This window comes from Triturus cristatus, chromosome 7 (assembly GCF_964204655.1).
Source record: "Triturus cristatus chromosome 7, aTriCri1.1, whole genome shotgun sequence".
NCBI classification, from domain to species: domain Eukaryota; kingdom Metazoa; phylum Chordata; class Amphibia; order Caudata; family Salamandridae; genus Triturus; species Triturus cristatus.
In genome coordinates this window covers 521,239,611-521,261,955 of record NC_140590.1, presented here as the reverse complement: position 1 = coordinate 521,261,955, position 22,345 = coordinate 521,239,611, and the positions used below count along the sequence as shown (strand labels likewise).

At 45.3% G+C, this 22,345-nt stretch overlaps 1 protein-coding gene across 3 annotated transcripts in view; it reads left to right on the top strand.

Moving 5' to 3' along the window:
- SEC14L1 (SEC14 like lipid binding 1) overlaps positions 1–22,345 on the top strand; it is a 360,792-nt gene that overhangs the window by 37,276 nt on the left and 301,171 nt on the right. Inside the window, exon 3 of one of the 3 annotated variants that reach the window (XM_085616895.1) lies at positions 11,502–11,608. The exons of the other annotated variants lie outside the window; for them this stretch is intronic. The gene's annotated coding sequence lies outside the window, so the exon portion shown is untranslated. The remainder of the gene's footprint in view (positions 1–11,501; positions 11,609–22,345) is intronic. 3 annotated transcript variants of the gene reach the window in all.

The following is a 22,345-nucleotide window of genomic DNA, read 5'->3' as shown; positions in this document are numbered from 1 at the left end:
GCCCTTAACGACTACCATTGGCGCATCAAGGAAGCCAAGAGGGCAGCCATCACTTACTGAATCGACACTATGGCCAACCACACGAAGGAACTATTCTAGATTGTCCTGGAATTCGCCATCCCTCCTGCCACAGAACACCATGCACCCCTCCCAAGAACTGTGCAACTCCCTCTCGGTCTACTTCCACAGCAAGATAGCCACAATCTACAACAACTTCTATCCCCAACCCACCACCCCAAGCCCCAGCAACCTCAAGCAACTAGCAATTACCAGCCAAACACTAACCACCTGGTCTCCACTCACTGCACAGACCACCTCGAACATCATGATGTCCATCCACTCCAGGGCGCCCACCTACCCCTGACCCCCCCATTCTTCAACCTCTGATCCAACATCATCAGCTTGGAGCTCACAAGCATCCTCAACACCTCCATCTACACAGAAACTTTTCCAGACAGATGGAAACACGCGGAGGTCAGACCCTTCCTGCTCCCCTTCCCAACCAAAGTACTCAAGAAAGCCATCCGCTCACTGAATACCTGGAACTCAATCAACTCCTCAACACCTCACAATCTGGAATCCGTGCCATCCACAGCACCGAGACTGCGCTGATCGCCGCCACAGACAACATCAGATCTCTCCCTGACAATGGAGAAACTATGGCCCTGATCCTCTTCGACCTCACCGCTGCTTTTGATACAGTCTCCCACCACACCCTCATCAACAGACTCCAGACTGCCGGCATACAGCAAAACGCCCTCAAACTGATCACTTCTTTCTTCTCAGGACACATGCAAAGCATCTGTCTGCCTTGCTTCTCCTCCGAACCCAATGACATCACCTGCGGCGTACCCCAAGGATCCCTCAGACCTACCTTATTCAACATCTACGTGACCCTCCTCGCAGACGTCGTCAGATCCCACAGCCTAAACATAATCTCCTACACTGATTACACTCAACTCATCCTCTCACTCACTGAGGATCCAGCCAGCGCCAAAACCAACTTCTGCAGCGCCATGACCGACATAACCAGATAGATGAGAGACAGCCACGAAACTCCGGCAACACAGAAGTATTGACCTCCAGGAAGAGCATCTCCGCATGAGACCACAGCTGGTTGACTGCAGAACTCGGACCAACACCCACACCGACAGACCACGCATGCAACCTCAGCATCCCCCTCGACAGACAACTGACAATGAAACAAGTCAATGCAGTTGCCTCCTTCTGCTTCTATACCCTTTTAATGCTCTGCAGAATCTTCTGATGGATCCCTATCAACACAAGAAAGACCATCACGCAGGACCTCCTGGACCTCTCAAAATCCTAAAAATGTTATTAGACCTGCAGGTCTAGTGACTTAAATAATCTACAAGAACCTAATTATAATGCTCTTGACCCATAAACTGGTTTCAAATTATGTGATCCTGGGGAAGTATTTTAATTCACTGAGATGCAATTTTCTTTATCACATATGAGAGCACCATCAAATATGTGAGTTCAGCATGTCTGCTGTACAGAAAATTCTTTTGTTTGATTTAATAGACTAAACGTTTGCTCCATATATAATACAAATCTAGCCACATATAGGATCCACATGACCGCTGACTTGCCTCAGTTCATTTACCGCATTGTTATCGGTGTTGGGGCAGAAATGTTTCTCAAATCATGTTTCGAAACTGTTACTTTTAATAAATACATAACTAAAGCATAAAGTAGCAGCATACTGTCATTTGCAATCAGCAAATTTGACATAGAAATGACCACAGAATTTCCCACTGGCATGTGGTTTTAAAACTATATAGGGCATCATTATGATGTCTGGTGGAAAACATCTGAGGCTTTCCGCCCGACATGGTAGATTTACAGTCTGACTGCCGTATTAGGATGAAGGCAATCAGAGTTAAACCTGCAGGGGGATTCCAACGTGGTTTCATCCGTCGGACAGACCGCATTATCCCTCAATGACAGCGGCTCTGCCGTCGAGATTATTATTTTGTTTTCCGACAGCCATTCCATGTCGGCATTTCCGACATGGGAAGGCAGTTGGAAAGCAACATTGGGGGCCCCTGACGGGGCCCTGTTCCCCTGGCCCTCTGCAATGGGCTCTGGGGGGCCATCAGCCCCCCCAAACATCCCAGCACCGTGTGACAGTCACTGCATGGTGCCTACCACACAGTGCAGGGATGTTTCAAAACCTCCATTTCTCAATAAAAGCTTGTGCTGAAGGCCTTTTCTGCCCGCCGCACAAGCTTCCATTAAAAAATGGTGGTTTGCAACCGCACCCTGGGCGGTCGCATCAAAATAATGCAGTCCTCAGGTCGGCGGTTCCATTCCGCAGTGGTGTCGCAATAAGGCCCACAGTGTACAATGTCTGGAAATCAAGTTTCGGCAAATATTTGTCATTTGCACATCACCAAGTAAGGTGTTCTGATTTGTTTTGCTTCTATGTAAATTTTTGTTAGTATCACACTTTTGAATTACAAAAAGAAGTTATTTCCTAATTCCTGATATATTTTGAAATACTTATACAATACATTTACAAGCTGTTACACCTGACATTTTGCAGTTGACAGAAATCACTAACTTTAAAAAGAGAAAGAAAAGGAAACACCATTTTCTAGGAACAGATAAACAACAATTAGTAAAAAACACAAACTGACAATTTCACCTCAGTCCTTGAACAGACAGCAAATGTGTCAAGACAAAAACAAGATTTAAAGGCGTCTCTATTGCTCATTCACTTTCTGAATCAACAGAACACCTGTTCCTTCCAGCTTAAGTTAGCTCGCCAGCAGGGATGAGTAAATGCTAAAATTATTTCAACCTGATAAAATCTCACTCACCATTGCGAGTAGATGAGTGGATTTTTCGAAGCCTGCCTCATCACCACCCCCCTATGGCAACGCCCTCTACACTGGAATATCCACCCAATTCCTCAGAAGACTCCAGACCATACAGAACACCGCAGCCAGACTCGTCCTGTGCCTCCCCAAATGGACCCACATTGTCCTGCACCTCAGAGACCTCCACTGGCTCCCCATCCAGAAGAGATGCCAGTTAAAGATCCTCATGAATGCCTACGGAGATAAGCACAACCAAGGACCATCCTACATCAACCATCGACTGAACTTCCACCTTTCCACAAGACACCTACACTACGCCTCTCTCGCCCTCGCACATACCCCCATCATCTATCGCAACTGGGCCTGTTCCTTCTCCTACATTGCTGCCAAGACATGGAATGCCCTACCAGGCCACCTCCGATAAACGCCCTCCCTGGCGGAAATCAGAAAGAAGCTCAAGACCTGGCTTTTCGATGGAGAGACAGTACCTCAGAGCCCAGGTGCCCCTAGGGGCGACAGTGTGCGCTCTACAAATACTGACTGACTGATTGGTACATTGTTGACTTATTGGACTGCGCCCTTCTGATCTCTGGCAGGGCGAGAATCATAGAACCCACCTAGAATACGCTGGATAGTTACAAGCCAAATTCGCTAATTTCAAATTAAAAATTGCAGATGGCAGATATCCCAGCATCGAAGCAATTTTGTAACCCACTGACTAACTCGTCATCATTCTTCTGTCTCTCTATCTCTCTCTGTCTCTCTCTCTCTCCTTCCCCCCCCCCCCCCCACCTTGCAGTCACCCCTGCTTCCACACCCCTTTCTCACTGAGCACGTTCAGCTAGTTCGATCATTTGACATGGACTTACAAACAATATTTAATGTAAAATGATGACTAGATACCACATTAATATAGCCAATTGTAGCTGCTCTTTTACCAGTCATTTCCTTGTCCCCTACAGTGCCGGGCAAAAGCCTATTTTGAGCTTGAATCTTTAGACGTTGGGCAACATTCAGATGTGTCCAAGTATAGCCACAGTGGACATAAACTGAGCCTAGTACCTGAGTCCGAGCTAAGCTAAATAGAGCATAGCAATAAACAAGTAGACTCAGCGGAAAAGTGCATTGTGGAACTTGTATTGTAGAACTAAATTGGCAAGTTCTCAGTTGCAAGGAGCATGGTTATATCGATTGACATCAACCAGTGTCCAATACATTGAAACCATGTACTGTAAAATTCATGGGAAGGTGGCATTCAGCTATAACACAAATACTTTGAAATGACAGAGATGCACATTCTCATAGTTTGTAAAGGAATGATGATAATGATGTTGATGCGAAACTCAAAGACTGGCGAGGGTCACTGCCTACACATCCAAAACCAAAGGCTGTTAGAGAATAAAGGCAGAAAAGTAACACAATAGAGCTAAATCAGTAACCATTGAGAGAACTATCTGTACACCTGCAGTACACTTGTCGGATTTTCAGTAATCACACAAGCAGTACCTTAAGACCCATGTATGGTAGAGACCTGAAGTGAACACAGCAGTGCACAATTAATTTTGCTAGGCTTGCAGTCTAGGGAAAAGTTCGTATTTATAAGGATTTGTAAAAGAACAGATTTTCTCACCTATAATTGTCCTAAATTAAAATATTTGAAGAGATTGTTCCTCCTGTATGTTGTGAAGACCCCTCCCTGCCTTGCATAATTGCCAAGACGATATGAAAGAGAATCCACCAGCGTCAATACAAATTAAAATCGCCTCTTAAAAATACCGTACAACACATTGATTTTCCCTAGCCAAAACAGAGATAAGAAACAGAAGGTAGAAGATATTGTAACAGATTTGTCATCAAAAGCATTAATTGCAGTTCCCATTTTCTCAACAATACCGTGAAGTGGAATGTTTCCTTGTAGTGGACTCCATTCAAGCAAGCTGTTGACTTAGGGTTCTCAGCATGTCAATGTAAGCTCAGAAAGGCATACTGACAGGGTCTGAGTTCTTTCAACTACTGCATAGTGCCACGCTTGCCATTTCTCTTGCCTAATAACCTCGTCCCCATCACCTTCCCATCCCCACCTATCAGAAGTTGAAGTTGAACTTAACCTGCAAACACTGCTATCTCAATAACAAACATGCTGGTAATGCTACACGTTTTTTGGAAAATGTATGCTCCTCTGTGTCAGAAATTGCATAATGTAACATTTCTCCCACAGAATGCCTCTAACCGAAGGAGTAATAGTTAGTATAACAAACCCTAGGCAATAATTTAAAACATAAAAAACATTTCAGTTGGAACTCTGTGTAATTTGTTAGTAAAGCAAACACTTGGAAGACCTTCTGCATTCTGAAGTAGCTTCTTCCCAGTGGCATTTCTCATTCATCGGTGCTTGTGCTGGCTCAGAGTTGTGGGGTTAAATGTTACTTCCGGTGTTGTCTCATTGTTCAGTTTGGGGAGGCTTTTTTGCTTCATTGGGAAAATTGAAAAGGAAATGGTGAGGATAGAAGATATCTATCTTGACCAGGGGAGTGTTTGTTGAGCTGCACTATTAACTGTTTTACTGGGTCAGTGCCCCAACATGTTTCTATAATGAGCTTGTGAACAAATGCACACCATAAGACTGTTTAACAAAGTCTCTTTATTTGACACTACAGTAGGTTGTAATACGTTGACTGGCACAAACTTAATAGAAATATTTTGGTCATTTTTCAAAGGTCTTTTCATTAAAAGGATTGAAGTTTTCATTTTCGACTAAGTGGACGCATGAGGTCTTGTGCGCAGAACACACCTTCTTTCAAGCATTTTTATTTAATTCTGAAAGCATTTTTCTAAGCCCTCCTTCACAGTAAAGTTGAAATGTGGCTTATTTTGGACTTGATTGAAATGTATCCGTGTCCCCGTTTCCCTTCTGGAAAGTTTGATGTGAAATAACATCCTTACACATGCCCCTATATCTTTCCCCTTTGATTCTGCTCCATTTACTGTGCATTAGAGATTTGTTTGATGTACTACTTTTCAGTAGTGAATTAGTAGACCTTTCATGGTATCCTTGCCTGCAATGTCCTTACCAGTGTAATTGATTTAGAGACCAAAACTGCAGTTATTTTTAGTCCATTGCAAATCTGTGCATCACAGACATTCTTCAAGTATGATCAGACTTTACCATTGTCTACCAAATGTTGTGTAGCTTGTTCCTCTGCAAGGTATTATTTGCAAAAACAACATACCTACAAGTTCTACGACTGACATGTTTATTTGTGTAGATTAGAGATGGAATATTGATTGAAATACAATTTAGAGGAGTTAATCGTCCTGTTGGAGGATTGCGTCACAAGTTCGTTGGGTCTGAAAATGTCACCTATGCAGAAGCAGGCTTTCCATTAACTCAGTGAACTTTATACTTGGTAAGTCGACTATATTAAAAGGTTTGGGACTGGTTCCATACAGAATTTAGGGCCTCCTCTCTGTCTAATATGCACATCTCTATTTTGAAACTTATTTTAATGTGAAAGTTTCTAAAATTGCGTTCTGCCAGACACTTTGTGTTGCTTACTCCTCCCTCCCTGTCATCTTGTACACATATGCTCCCTCCTCACCGATACATTGGTGCAGCTCTTTTAAAAAAACCAAACATATTTTATTTCCTTTGGTCCATTGCATAATCCTACATTTACCCTGTAGTACATTGCAGTGCTTTCAATTCACGTTATACTACATTTTTCTTATACATTCTTAATCCCTGAATGTTCATCTGTACTTGCAGGTACCTTCTGATTCAACTATTATTGTTTGAACCCCGCCCCCTTCCACCCCCCCCCACTGTAGGCATTTAAGAGACCTCATATCCGCTAGTTGTTGCTTTCCTTGCTACTCATTGGTTATTCGTGTAGCTTTCATGTTTTTTTCCCTTTATCCCACCTTACTCTGTCTACCTTGGTATATTTATTGGGTAGTCTCCCCACGTTCCAGCTCTGGATCGCCTCCTGGGCCCTATCTCAGGGGGCTCCCCTGTCTAGAATTCGCCATTGGGGTGGTATTGCCAGGTTCCTGGTTGTTGCGTTTCCCCCCTGCCACCAGTGCTTCCCATGCCTGGGCTCTCTCTCTTTTGACTAGGCCCAGTCTCGCGCTCCTCATTAAAATTCTGCTCTCGCAGCCCGCCCACTTCTCCGGCTCCACCTCCACCTGTTGATGCTACGGCCATTCAGTGCTTTCCACCTACTGGTAATTTCCTGCGTGGCTAAAATAAAGGCCAGGTTCTGAAATTTGGCAGTGACTTGGGTCTTGGCTTTGTGTGGAAACATGTTGAGCAGACCATGTGCTGGTTGGTGTGCATGGCACTACGCTATCCCAATATACTCGCATGTGGCTTGTCGTGGTGGTTTGAGGGTGCCCATCTGCCAATGTCGCCGTATCACCCCGGTAACGCCCTGTGAAGCAGAAACTGGCCCTGTGGGATGTTCCAGTCAATACTGAATTCCTCAAATGGAGGCAGTTCACCGTCTATGCAGATCCCCTACTTTCGTCGCCCCCTGCCTGTACCCATTTATCTAGTCCTCCCCATTGTCCCCTGTGCGGCAACACCCTAATCAGTATTAGTACCAATTCCGGTGAATATAGGTGTCTCGTCTGGGTCCTCTGGAGGCATCTGCTCCAGCACAGCTGTATCACTCTATGCTTATAGATATGTATGTGCTGTAGCTTTGCGGTCCTCATTAGGGTGCAGAGTAATTCATCCCTCTCCGGGTTAAAAGGGGGCACTCCCCTATCCGGAGTCATCTTCCATGCTATTGATTGGGTGTATCTCTGCAGCTGCCCTGCCAGATAGTATGCCTCAAATTCCGGCGTTGCCAACCCTCCCTCCCTCTGCCGATGGCCGCTTTAGTGTGGCTAGGGCCACTCGTCGTCGGCCAGTCCCCCATATGAAGGCCGAGAGGCACGAGTCCAGCTCCCGGAACCATGCCCCGGGGATCCACACGGGCAGCGTGACAAAGAAGTACAGCAGACAGGGGAGGGCTTCCTTTACATTGATGCAGCTCTTGTTCACAATCTGCACGCACTGTATGAGTAGGATGCACCACGATCCAGTCTTCACAGACTGCCTCTGATCCAATGAATTCTTGTCTGTGATCTACTGGAATTTGCTAGAGGCACCAGCCGCCTGATGATAATGAAGTAGAGATGCTATCAAGAGAGGCCTGTGGACTTCTTTGTTGGATGCAGGCGAGAGTGCAGTCCCAAACAATGGAGAGACACAAGTGTGAGTGTTCTGCCCCAATTTAGAGAAAAGTAGGCACCTGGAAACCCGGAGAATTCACTGTTGCACATTCTGTTTTGAGAAGCTGTTAGTGGAAAAGTTTCAAGTTTTTAGACTTCGGTGCCTGTGGTACTAGGCAACATTTTCACTTCTGACACGGGTGTAAAAGAACCACGGACGATTACTCCAGCCTTAATATTGCTTCAAACTGGTTTGTAGTACTTTGAAATATAATATGCCTCCAATTGCATAGTCCCTCAGAAATGTCAGAATCACTCTTTGACTACACCCTCTCGTTGGAGGCTGAGCCTGTCTCCCTTCAGGAACCTAATACCACCCATGAGAACCAGTGAATTCTGTGTCCCGTGCAGTTGCACCAGTAACCCGAAAAGTGTCATTGCATTAGCTGGTACACAGAAGGAACATCTTAGGGTGGATGAGGGACTGCGGTCCTATAATTTGGTATGCAAACAGCATCTAGAACCTCCATTGAATGAGTTTTCTTGAGAGCATGATCCTAGGAAACCAGCAATTTGATTAACAAATCTTAATTGTTAAAAATCTGCTTCATTCAATCAGTTTCAAGAATCTGTTTTTGTAGACTTGGAAGACCACCTTCCTAAAATATTCACCCTTGCGGAAAATGGTTGGTTTGGTCTGGCACCTTTATTTATTTTTAAATATCATGACTAAATGCTCATCTTGCTGTAACTGGGGAGCCTATTACGAATGGCCTACTGTGGACAACGTTCTTCACATGTATCACCTCAGATTCTTCTCCAGGGTCTCATTGTTTATATTCAGACAGACAATGCACTCACCCTTGCTTATCTTGTGATTCATTTTTTTGGACTGCAGGGTCCACATAACATTTGAACTGGGTTTTATCTTGCTGGAAAGCAGATGTCCCTAAGCAGGCTTCAGAATGCTTTTTTGAGTGACAGGTAACCACTCAGTACTGCAGACACTTCTCTAGACATCTTTGTTTTCCTTCAGTAATCCTCTTTGCCACAGTGAAGAGATATCTAAGCCACATTTGCCTCTCAGTTGTAGGTGGGAAGTGCATCTCTGGGGATCCGTTTTGGTCTGGGATATTTCTTGTATATATTCCCTCAAACATACAGATTTTGTAGATACATTTGTTCAGGAGGAGATACTCCCAATATCCCTCTTTTGCCCTTGACCAATTTTGACTTTTGTCGCTAATCCACTTTAGGTTTCTTCCTCCGATCTACACTTAAACCTCCATACCACTACAGACATTTGAAATCCTGGTTCCTGGAAATAAGCCTCTAAAAACTTTGAGAATATTGTAAAACAAAAAACCTGCTGCTAAGAGGGAATCAGAATAACAATAAAAGAGGAAGTGGCTCTAGTTTTGTAACTGTATTGCTGACAAACCTTTTAACCCATTGTGCACATCCTTAAATTATGGTCAGTCTTTTGACACATTTGTCTGGTGCAGGGATCAGCTGCACATTTACATACGCCTAAAGCAAGCATGTAAAATATATTAATTTTATTTTTCTGAGAGTTTAATTTTTCTTTGTGTGTTGTGGCATGAATGACTCAGTCTCTAGTCTATTGTTTCAGCCAACATGAGATTCAAAGTATTGGGCTCTTTACAACAAGATTATCAAACCAAAAAGCGTCTCGTAATATGTGGCAGAAGTATTCCTTGTGTGCCAATGCTTAAAACTCTGAGTGAAAATAAGATCTTAAAGTGAGAGACAACTTTTGGGGGCTGGGGCTCTGTCACTGAGGCTACACTAAAGCAGTCAGAGGTTCTTGGTTACCAACTCGCCAGGGCAAGCTGCTTCAGCTTTTGTGGCCCTGTAGCTGTATCAGGAAGTCTGCCAACTCACTCTTGGAGTCACTCCTTCGGTCTGAGGCTTGGGGACAATTTTTACCCTCGAGCATGGCAGCACAGACACAGTCCTCTCTTTGCTAGCCCAAAGGAGCAGTGTGTGCAGTCCAGTCTTGGTGCAGCCTCTCTTTGCTGGGTCCAGGGAACAGCAGGGCAGTCCTTCTTTGGCCCACTCTACAGTACAGATGTGATTTGACGTCTAGGTGCCAGGGGTGCCACTTTTATGTTCAGGTTGTGCTCTCTGGGGATGTAGCGACTTCTAGCCCATGTGCTACCAAGTCTCTTCTTACATAGTGACTACTTACTACAAAATGTGTCATCTAGCTAGCCCAAAATTCACTTTTCTGCCCACTCCCAAGATGGCAGAACCCTTTTCCTGGTGTGTGGAGCTCCCTAGGTCACCTCAGAGGTGTTGCTAACTGGTGGCTACATGCCCACTGAAACTTTTTTTTGGCAACTGTTACCTTCTCTGTCCCTGGCGCCAACCTGTCTAAAAGAACAAAAGAGCAGCCCCTTTCTTGTGTGTCCACCATTTGCCTTCACAGCTGGCTTTACCTTAGAGGCTCATCTTTGTGCTCACATGCTCTCACCGTTTGGTCTTCTGCCAGGGAGTGGTCACCTCTTTTTCCAATGGTAGGCCATTTGTGTTTTTTACTGAGAGGAGTTCACACTTCTGCCCAGGAGGGCAGTAGTTTATGTTATGTTAAATGTGTAGAGCACAGCGTATACCCGAAGTTGTCTTAGCGCTAGTCTGAGTGCTGAGCAGATGTGAGAAAGGAGAAATTACTGGTAAAAAGCCAGGTTTTACAGAGTTTCGTAAACTTTTGAAGCGAGGAAGCCGTTCTAATGTGTGTAGGTGTCTAATCTGTTTAGTTGCTCCAGTCAGAAAGCTGCTTCGACCCCGTTTAGATTTTTCGTATCTGACGGTATTTATTTTGAAAGTTCCCATTGATCCGAGATTTCTATTGTGAACATACCAAGAAATAGCTTTCCTCAGAAAAACTGGCCCTGAATCATGTAGGACCTTGTAAGTAAGGCAAAGTGCTTTAAATGTAATCCTATTTTTAACAGTCAGCCAGTGAAGATCTTTAATTGATAAGGATAGTGACTGATGTTTGGGAAGGCCAAGAAGTAGCCTAGCTGCTGAGTTCTGCTGAACCTGAAGTTTGTTAATATATTGTGACTGAAGACTGACTTATAAACCATTACAGTAATCCAATTCAGAGAAAATTAATGTGGAAATCACACTATCTGGAATTAATAGGGAGGAAGATACATTTTTTCTTTAAGATTCTAAGGGTGTTATAAGCCGATAAGACTGCATTCATTTGCTTACAAAGATACAGCCTGTCGCCCAAGATTACACCAAGACTCTTGGTTTTTGTAGTGGATGAGGGGAGCATGCCCATTTCTGCCGGAAAACTAGCGACAGACCAAAAATTGGGATGGTTTTCCAAAAGAATCACCTGTCTTTTCTGGGTTTAGTTTAAGATAGTGCTTGCTGATTCATGTGCTGATTTCTCTCGTGCAGTTCTGGATTCGGTGGCTGGTGTCGATTGAGTTATTGGAGGAGGTTAGCACAGTCTACGTGTCGTCCACATAAGACGTTAACGAGAAGCCGTAGGATGAATTGGAGGGGTGAGTTCTGTTATGTCTAGATTAAAAAGGGTAGGACTAAGCTATGATCCCTGTGGAATTCCACAGGGCAGAGAGATGGTATTAGAACAAAAAGTATCTAATTTAACTGTGTTCTGCCTGTTATTAAGGAAGGATTTGAGTAATTTCAAGGCTATATTTGTTATGCCAACAGTACCTAGCGAGAAATCAAAGCGGGGTAATTCACTGTGTAGAAAGCTGCCGACAGATCCAAAAGGATCAGAGCAGCAGTTCCTCCTACATCTAAATTGATCTTGAGTTCATCAGTAGCCTTAATTAAGGCGGTCTCTGTACTGTGTTCTGATCTGAACCCAAATTGTGTTGGGTCCAACAGGTTGTTCTCTTTGATGAAATGACTTAATTGGCTGTTCATAACCTTTTCTATTATTTTAGCGGGAAAGGGAAGTCTGGAAATGGGTCAGTTGTTAGAAGGGTATTCCAGATCAGATTAGCTTTTTTTAGGAGTGGAGGGTTGGACGCCCTTTTCCTGAGGGTAGGAAAGATTCCTGCTTTAAACATGGAGTTGAAGATGTCTGTCAATATCGTGGCTATAGGCTGCAGAATGGACTTGAGTGCTGAGGGAGGGCAGGGATCATCTGGGGATCCAGATTTGGTGGTCTGGATGAGATTATCAATCTGTACTACACTTGACTAGGGTAAAGGTATTTAACGAAGCCAATGGTATATCACTATTTCCTCAAGCAATCATTCATACTTTCGGTCAATTGTAGGTTAGCATTGTTAACGTGATTGAATAGATTATAAATTTGATCGACTTTGCTTTTAAAGTGCTGAGCAATAGTCAATCAATCAATCATTTGTAGAGCGCACTACATACCCACGAGGGTCTCAAGACGCTGGGGGGGGAGGCGCTACTGGTCAAACAGCCAGGTCTTGAGTAGTCTCCTGATGGTCAGCAGGTCTTGGGTCTGTCGTAGGCTCAGTAGGAGGGTGTTCCAGGTCTTGGCGGCGAGGTGGGAGAAGGATCTCCTGCCGGTGGTTGTTCTTCGGATGCGAGGGACGGTGGCGAGTGCGAGGTCGGCGGAGCGGAGCTGGCGGTTGGGGATGTAGAAGGAAAGTCATCTGTTGAGGTAGGCTGGGCCGGTCTTGTGGAGTGCCTTGTGTGCATGGATGAGGAGCTTGAAGGATATCCTCTTGTTGACGGGGAGCCAGTGCAGGTTTCTCAGGTGGGGGGTGATGTGGCTGTGGCGTGGTACGTCGAGGATCAGTCGTGCAGAGGCATTTTGGATGCGTTGCAGTCGTTTGATGAGCTTAGTCGGGGCTCCGCGTAGAGGGCGTTTCCGTAGTCGAGTCTGCTGCTGACTAGGTTCTGGGTGACTGCTCTTCTTGTGTCTGTCGGGATCCACCTGTACATCTTGCGGAGCATGCGGAGGGTGTTGAAGCAGGAGGAGGCGATGGCGTTGATTTGCTTGGTCATGGAGAGCGTTGAGTCGAGGATGATTCTCAGGTTGCGTGCTTGATCGGTGGGTATCGGGGCTGCCCCCAGTGCCGTCAGCCACCAGGAGTCGTCCCAGGCTGAAGGGTTGGAGCCGAGGATGAGGACCTCCGTCTTGTCCGTGTTCATCTTCAGGCGGCTGATCTTCATCCAGTCGGCGATGGCCTTCATTCCTTCGTGGAGGTTGGATTTGGCGGTGATGGGGTCCTTGGTGAGAGAGAGGATCAGTTGAGTGTCGTCGGCGTAGGAGATTAAGTTGAGGTCGTGCTGTCGGGCGACGTGTGCGAGCGGGGCCATGTAGATGTTGAACAGTGTCGGGCTGAGGGAAGATCCCTGGGGTACACCGCAGATGATCTCGGAGGCTTTGGATCGGAATGGGGGAGGCGGACGCTCTGGGTTCTGCCGGAGAAGGAGGCAGTCCATTCCAGAGCCTTGTTTCAGATCCCTACAGCGTGGAGGCGTGCGCATAGTGTGCAGTGGCAGACGGTGTCGCAGGCGGCGGAGAGGTTCAGGAGGATGAGGGCCGCGGTCTCACTGTTGTCCAGCAGGGTCCTGTTGTCATCTGTGGCGGCGATGAGGGCAGTCTCGGTGCTGTGGTTGGTGCGGAACCCTGACTGGGAAGGGTCCAGGATTCCGTTTTCTTCAAGGTATCGGGTTAGCTGTCTGTTGACGATCTTCTCGATGACCTTGGACGGGAACGGAAGCAGAGAGATGGGCAGGAAGTTCTTGAGGTCTCTTGGGTCCACCTTGTTTTTTTTTAGTAGGGCGTTGATCTCTGCGTGTTTCCAGCTCTCTGGGAAGGTCACGGTCTCGAGGGAGTGATTGATGACGTTGCGCAGATGGGGTGCGGTGGAGCTGCTGGCTTTGTTGAAGATGTGGTGCGGGAATGGGTCTGACGGGGAGCCGGAGTGGGTTGTGCTCATGGTCTTGATGTCATCGAGGCTCACGTTGGCCCAGGCTAGCAGGGGTTTGTGGTCGATGGTGTGCGGAGAGTCTGTTGTGTTGATGTCTGTTGGGGCTGTCTGGGTGTTGAAGCTGTCGTGGATGTCTGCTATTTTGCGGTAGAAAAAAATGGCGAGGGAGTCTCACAGGGCTTGCGATGGCGGGATGTAGTTGATGTTGGAGCTGGGGTTGGAAAGTTCCTTCCCGATGTTGAATAGCTCCTTGCTATTGTGTGCGTTGTTGTCGAGGCAGTCTTTGAAGGAGGTCCTCTTGGCAGTCCTGATGAGGTGATGGTGGTTGCGGATGGCGTCCTTGTGGGCTGCGTGGCTGTCCGGAGTCTGATCACTGTGCCATTTCTTCTTTAGTTTCCGGCAGGCTTGCTTGGAGGCTAGGAGTTCTGGGGTGAACTAGCTGGCCCTGTTGCTGGTGTCTCTGTAGGAGGGTTTCTTCTGCGGGGTGAGGGTGTTAGCGCAGTCGTCGATCCAGCATCTGAGGCTGTGGGCAGCGTCGTTGGTGTCGGAGGGTTCGGTGGATGGGCTGAGAGCGAGGTTTGCGTGTAGTTGATCTTTGGAATAGTGACTGTACCATTCTCCTTTCATCTCTGGTTGTTTTGTTCATTTGTTTATTACCCGAAAGAGTTCCCTGGCAGAATTTTTAGAGGATTCAATTTGTGACGTGAAAAATGCAGTTTTTTCCTTCACCAGAAGAGACATCTATTTGGATAGGGACAATTTGTGTGTTTCTTTTTCATAAGAATCGTACTGAAACCTCAATTTCCTTTCTTGTCGCTTACAGCTTTGTTTTTGTAGCCCCAGGGCTTCAGAAAACCAAGGAGCTGCAGGATGTCTTTGGTCTTGGTTGGCCGTTATAATTGGAACAGTTAGGGAGAGCATAGTATTAAGCCAATCTAGGTAGGCCTGGATGGGTAACTTCGGGTTTTCCACGGGTGGGGGGAAAGGATTTGTGTTGGTTTTAGCTGCCGTTGTTTGTAGTCAAAATTGGCCCATGCCCTATAGTGGGTCCTATTCCGCCTGTTATTAGGAACTGATGTTGCCTCCATGCCTCTTAACTCAAAAAAGATAGCCGAATGATCCGACCATGATAGTGGAAGAAGATTAAGATTAGTGATGGCTTTATTATTGAAGAAAATGGTATCTAATGTGTAGCCAGCAGTGTGGGTTGCATTTTGTATCAGTTGAGGGAGACCAAAGGCATTCATGATTTCGAGCAAAGCTCTGGTGTCTATCTTCCTGAGACTCCAAATAGAAATTTAAATTTAAATCTCCAAGGACTGTAAAGTCCATGCTGTAAATGCCATCCTCTAAGAGGGGGCTAATGGAGTTCATGAAATTGTTTCTACGGCCCAAAGAGTGATAAATACTAGACTCTCTAAAGGATCTCTTTTTTGTTACTTCGAACCAAAAGGATAAGGCTTCACAGTATTCGTTTGATAAGGTCGTAAAGTTGGCCCTGAACTTAACTCGATATATGATTCCAAGCCCCTCATCTCTCTTAAACGGATGATCCTGTCTATGCATCAGGTATCCCGTGGGAATGGCAGTAATTAGTTCTGGCATTGAGGTGCTGTTTGCCCACGTTTCCGTAATAAAAATAACATCGGGCTGGTGTGAGTCAATTAGCTCAGCCATTTCCATTGCATGCTTTATCAACAAGCGTACATTAATAGGAGCACAGAGATATGGCGTTGACTTATTCTTGGGGTTAGCTTCGGTATGCAGAGCAGAAAAGCTGGACCATAGGGACGGTGCTGGGAGATGAAATCCACATCTCTTGCAACTCTCACTGTTGCCTGACCAAAGCAAGGGCATATTGAGATGGCTACAGTTTTGTACTCGACTTTTAAGGGCTAAGAGTTCCTTACCTAAAAAAATAATTCTGTTAGGTTCTGGCAGGGATTCTGGCGCTCTGCACGATCCAGGCACGGAAGGGCGCAGACTGGCTTGCCTTGACTGATCATGGTTTAAAATAACCCTGCATGTTTGGGTAACAAAGTGACAGGTTACTAATATTGCCATATGGGCATAAGTTAACATTCAATTTGACTTGACAATCAAGTCAGGATTTAATGCGAAGATCCTTTTGATAACTTGGAAGTATCAACTTTAGTATTCCTGTTTAGAAGTTAGCACTGCTGAGTTTTCAGCGTGTAATTGTACTCACCATTGGAACTACTAGCTCTTCCACAGTAAAAACGACAATGCATGTTCTTTCCTGGCAGGGCATGTAAAGTTGAGAAAACACATCTTCAACTTTTAAGTAGAATGCACCCTGCCTTTTGGGTGCAGTAGGCCTGCCTTTAGTGGTGAATTATAAATGTTAAAAAGGAAGCTTTGGGCTGTGCCATTACTTTAAATGTCAAAGTTGGGTTAGAAGTCGAAAACTTCGCTGCAGTCAGTAATGCCTCACTCATGGTGCCACAATATGTGCTGCAGGTCACGAGAGACATTTTAACTTACAGGTCCTGTGTCTGCCTTACTGCCTGACACAGACAGAGCCCCCCCTCTCTCTTGAAGGATCTCTTTTTCCTGATTGGGGTTTTTGAGATCATTTATGTGTATGTTTCTACTTTCATTATGTGTGATCATTAACACGCTCTGATCCTCTTTCTAAGACTGATGAAACCTGGACTCGTACCAGGTAGCTCTTTCACTGATTTGTGCATTCAGTCCCGCTTACCTGTTCTCCTTTAGTCATTTGGGATTCACTGCTTTCCAACCTGCTCTAGTAAAAAAAGAAATGTTCCCCTCAGTAAAGAAAACTCATAATTAATATCTGAGTGCCTACCAAGCCGATGCCACTTTACACAAAGTAGACCCTAAATGCTGGTTTCTGAAAATCATAGCTGAGCTATGCACCCCACACCCAAAACACGTTCTCACCCAGCCCTGAGCCGAGGGAAATAATTCACAAGTAAACCTCTTCATCAACTTCAATTCCAATTCTGTCCCTGAGATGTCTTAATTCTATTTGTTAGTTTTCCCTCATTTGTGAAAGATCTCCAGACTGTGTTTGTAGGAGATAGACTGTAGGAGAGCGAGCCATTATATCTTATTGCATAACGTTAGACAGTTATCTACTGCCCAGTTTTTGTGTAACTCAGTTCGGACAAATAAATGGAACACATTAGTCTATGAATTCCAACCACTTATCTCAGCTAATGGTGATTGCAAAATGGTTTGCTATTTAAATATTATGAGATGATAGCTGTGCCACTTGATGTTAGGATCCTGCTAGGAAATCGCACCCGTCCACCTAATCGCCAACAACTTGTCTTATAAAGATGTCAATACTTGGCTTAAAAAGATGTACTCAACCCTTGTCATGCCTGTTGTCACCCTTGAGACAATAAGACCACGCCCCATTAGCAGCACTTGCCATGGGTACGTTTTGTCATCTCGGTACTAAACCTACACAATGAGACAGTGAGAATTTGGGATGTAACCTTTGCCCTCATACCCTTTTGGCAACCAAACTATAGCTGTTAGGTAAAAAAAGGCCTGGCCAATCCTTACAGTTTATTTAATATCAGCCTTGACAGGTTTTATGCCAGTGCCCAGTACTTAAGCCGTCAGTGTGCCCTTTTGAAAATAAATGTAACCCTTAGGACGCCCTAAAGAGGGGTCTCCAACCAGTGGCTCGTTAGCCACTGCGGCTGTCCAGCTACCACTGAGTAAGAAGCTCACCTGTGTGCATCTCAGCGTATTAAATTGGAAAGCTTTTCTTTGGTTGAATTATTATAATTGTATATAAAAAAAAATTATACAGCATTAATAATATCGTTAGCTGTCAATGTGTTTCATTGAACATAAGTAGCTCTCAGTACAGAAAAGGTTGGAGACCCTGGCTAGACTATTCTAAATCTAGGATCCCACTCAATAACCAAAGATCTCCCTTGGCTATCAAAGTGGAGCTCATCTAGATATACTAGGTATCTAGACGAGTATTCTGTAACGAAGCGTGCCACTTGGAAACCCAGTGGATGAGAGTCCTTTCATCACCAAAGGGTCATCCTCTTGAGCGGGTACAGAGAGGCAGGCTAGGCACAATGGGGGTTCCCTTTTGTTGTTTTTGAATGTCTAGACACGGTTCTAATCACCCATGCCAAACTGCCTACAGTCATTTTATGGCACAACCCATGGTCATGCACACCCATGTGTTGAGGCAGCACTCTTTACACAGGAACAGGGCAAAGTGAATTGCTACTGTCTTTGCTACTACTTTAGGATTCATCATAACTATTCTAAAGGGCTCTACACCGGTTCCTTTTCTCAGTCTTTGTTGAACATCTATCTGTGGTACTTGCTCCTCGCATTTTTCTGCATGTCCTCTTTGCCCAGTGATTGACTTCACTGTACCCATTCTCTCTTTCTTGCTCTACTTTTTAGGTCTCACCAAAGAGAGCTTATGCGCTATCTCTTGCAAGACATTTTGTTACCTTACACGGGGCTTACAGCTTGCCCGTTGGTTGCCTTTGTTGTCCCTCTCATTTGCGTGCTTCTTATTTGCTAGCTTCTGTAGGCTTCCTTCCTCTGTGTGTTTGTCCCTCCCTTAGAGCATGATCGCATTGCTTAATGTCCTTTCACTGCTCGCTTTTTCAGACAATATTTTTTTCTTTTTTTTTTAGGCATTCTGATAGTGTGTTTTCCGTCTGTCTCCCTCGGTACTACTACCCCCCCATTGTGTTCCTGCACCCGACCTATTGCACACCCTCTCTCCGGTGTCCATGCCCCAGCCCATCATGCCCACTCTGTGGTCTGTGTGCTTACTTGAGTATCTCCTGCCCAACCTCTGTTTTCAGTGTGCTTGCCCAACCCCTCCTGCCCACCGTTGCATGTGTGCTTGCCCCAACTCCTCCCACCCATCCTTTTTTGTTTGTCTGGCTGCTTGCCAAAACGCTATGACGTGGCCAGTGCTAATGTTTTTTTTTTGTTTTTTTAAATGGCTCTAGACACTCATAGCGCTTTTTAAAATTATTTTTAGCCATGCAGCACAGCATTGCTCCTCCCATAAATAGGCAAGGCCTTTTGGTTTTGACAATGCTTGTTATCCGTTTCCCGCAGACTCAGTACTTGGGCCGTTAACACTACATACAGTGTTTGAGCTAACAAACTAGGAGTCAGGCTTCCTTATGTAAGTCAGGCCCCAGAATGTTCTGTGACGGGGCAGAGGACTTTGCATCTGTGATCGTGGAGCAGACACTGGACCCTAGTGCTGCTCTTCGATCGGCTGCACAGTACTTCGGGCTGCGCTCAGTTGGCTGCATTTTCCATTTGCACTCTGGATAAAAAATAAAAACCTCTGATCAAAACGTGTGTGGAAACCGTTCAGGAATGCAGAAACTGTGGGCTGCAGGAGCATACGGTGATGACCCTGGGCGGCCCAGAACATTCTGTGTGTGCGCGTGCATTGTGTCCTAGACGCCAGACCTGAAAGACATGGGACATGTTAGTTTCGCCGACAGCCCGCATTCAACGTTGTACTGACTGTGCTTAATTTGTAAAAGAAACTGCCGTTGGCAAAGCTTTGCTATAAGTCCGCGCTGGTGCTATTAAATGTCGAAAGCTACGCAGTCTAGAATTCGCCTCATACCTCTTTAATCTATTGCTAGGCATACCCTGCCCATTTATTTCTCTCATGCAGGCTCCTGCTTTCCCCCTCTATGACAGTTTTCCGTTTACCTCCTTCTTTCCCATGTTTGTTTTTTCTGTTTCTTGTTCTCGGTAAATTGTGCTGGTCCTTAGAAATGCAACCACGGGCTCAAATTAAGCACAGGTTGTACATATTGCACCTTTTCAAAGGGTGGCAAACGTAGGGACAGCATGTCCTTTATGGAAACGGTATTTGGAATGTGCTTCCCTGCGTTATGATAGAAGGAATGTGTTTAAGCCTGCTGGAGAGGTGAGAAGGCCTGCTGGAGAGGTGAGAAGGCCTGCTGGAACATGCGACTCAGCCTCCTTGCTTTTCGTTGCTGTGCAACAAGCTTGAAGTTCGCTGTGGCGGTTCTCTCCTTTTAACAACCTGCCCCAAGACGAAAGCAAAGAAGTGTTGCACCTAGATTTCTATCCAGACCATTGGCATATTAGCGCTCGTCCCCTACTCTGCCCTCCAGGGTCTAGCTATCTGTTAACACCAGTCCGCTTCATTCCTTGTCCTATTCAAACTGCAGTCCCTAGCAGGCACCCCTTGAACACCATGTACCTTTCTATGATCCCTAAAATACAGTGCCAATCCCCTTCACCGACCACCATTCTGCCTGCCACTGGACCAATCAAAATTCTGACTTTGCAAGTGCTCATCGAAAGGCCTTATATTGTGATGATGCGGCCTTTTGTAAACTTTGGATCCTATGGGTTGTCTCCATGGTTTGGAGCTTTCCAGACAAGAGTGTGTGCTTTAATAAAATGTATATATATATGTACAGCCTAGGCAGAGGTTAAGCCAGAGACTCCTCAATATGACTGATAGCTCAGGCAAAGATTTAAGGGTGCATTTGACTGATTGTTCTTTTACATTTGAGCATTTGCCAGACACCTCCATATGGCTGAATGTGTAGGCTCACTCCAGCAAAGCGGGTTCCCAACCCTTGGCTTGTCTCCTGAATTGGACCAGGTGTATATTGACCTCTGTAGGTGTTTTCTTTCCTTCTCCCCCCTACTTGATTCAATTCTCCCTCTTCTTTTTTTTCTGGGCTTCCCAAACACTTCAGTTTCTCCAGTGATGGCATGAGTCACCAAGTAGACGCAATAGCAAAGCAGGTATCCCCATGTGAGCATCTTTCTCTTCCGAGATGTTTACTTCTGAGAGACACACACTCTCACTCACTCACTCTCTCACAGGCTCTCTCTCTCTCTCTCTCTCTCACACACTCACTCACTCACTCTCTCCTTCCTCATCCATTACCGCTTCTGCACCTATGCAACCTCCACAGGCAGTGGGCTTAACACATTGCCTTGGTCTGTTGAGTGTCAAGCGCCTAAAGATCCTCCAGCATGAGGTGCTCTATAAATTGCCGTAGTAATGTTTGCCTCACTTGCTATACCTTTCAGGATTTTTGACATGTAAATGTCTTACATGTGTCTGGTTGCTGTTAAGCACTGTAGCAATAAATGTCCTCTTCAGCCGGTATTGCTTTGTAAACATTTCTATAGCGCTGTAAAGGCACACGTTCTTTGTGTTCTGTTGCCAGTTTGTGAGTGCACTCCAAGAGTGCTGTGGGCGAAAGCGATCATTGTGTAAGAACATGCACGAAACAACTGAGTAAATATTCATAACAATAAATACACAGGTCTGTGAAAAGATGATTTATTACTGCTGGATTTTCAATGCCGAAAGCAGTCCTTGCTGGCGGTATCGTTGTGTAACATTAACTTAGTTTTTGTTTTCTTTTTGTTTGAGAGGCACATCATTGAGGTGTTGGGAAAATACTGGATTTCCAAATCTAGTTGTGAAAGTCTGAGTTGTGTGGCGTGTTGCAGAAAGCTGTTAAGGTAGCGCACATTTGCAACCATGCAAAGTGATGCTAATGGTGTGGCCATCGCGTGATCTGTGATTGAGAGGAATTGAATACTTAAGTAAATATTGTTTTAGCGGCTCGGCTGTTCTGCTGTGTATTGCTGTGCTTTGCATGCGAAGGCCCCCGTCGGGCCTCGATAACACTTCCCTGTGGTAGCAGGCTTCCTGTTCGACTGCGCGCTTCTGCTACACCCAAAGGATGCCGGTTTCCTCATCATCCGCGATAACTTCTTGTTTGCTCGTATTTTCTTTCTCCTTATGTCATGCTGGACACCCCAAATGGGATCTGCGTCCCGAACATGCCCTATCCGTGTGCTTCCATTTAACTTAATGTCCGTGTGATAAATGTATTTACAGTATAAGTGCATTCGAGCGAAATATGAAACGAGTCTGCAGTTTTGTTTATACCTTTACTGGTGCTCGGTTGTTCAGAGGGGGATATCCAGCCGCATAGGGCCGCCACCAAGATGGTTTTGGCTGGTATTGCAGCCATAGCTCTCAGTTCAGTTTTCACAGACTAAACCTGGATTACTGGTGCTGTTTCCACGCTTTCAGCATGAATTCGATGGGGTATTGCCAAGAGTGTTGTGCCATTTTACCTCTTCACACAGGTTAGAGTACTACTGTATCGCTAGCTTCTAGGGTCAGAGCAAGTTAATTTGATACTATAAATATTAGTTTCTCTGTTTTAATTTAAACCAGTTATGTGGTGGGTGCTTTTCTGTTTTGTTTTTGTTAAAGTCGAAGGAAAAATAGCTGGATGGGAGAAAATGGGAGGGTAGTGACAA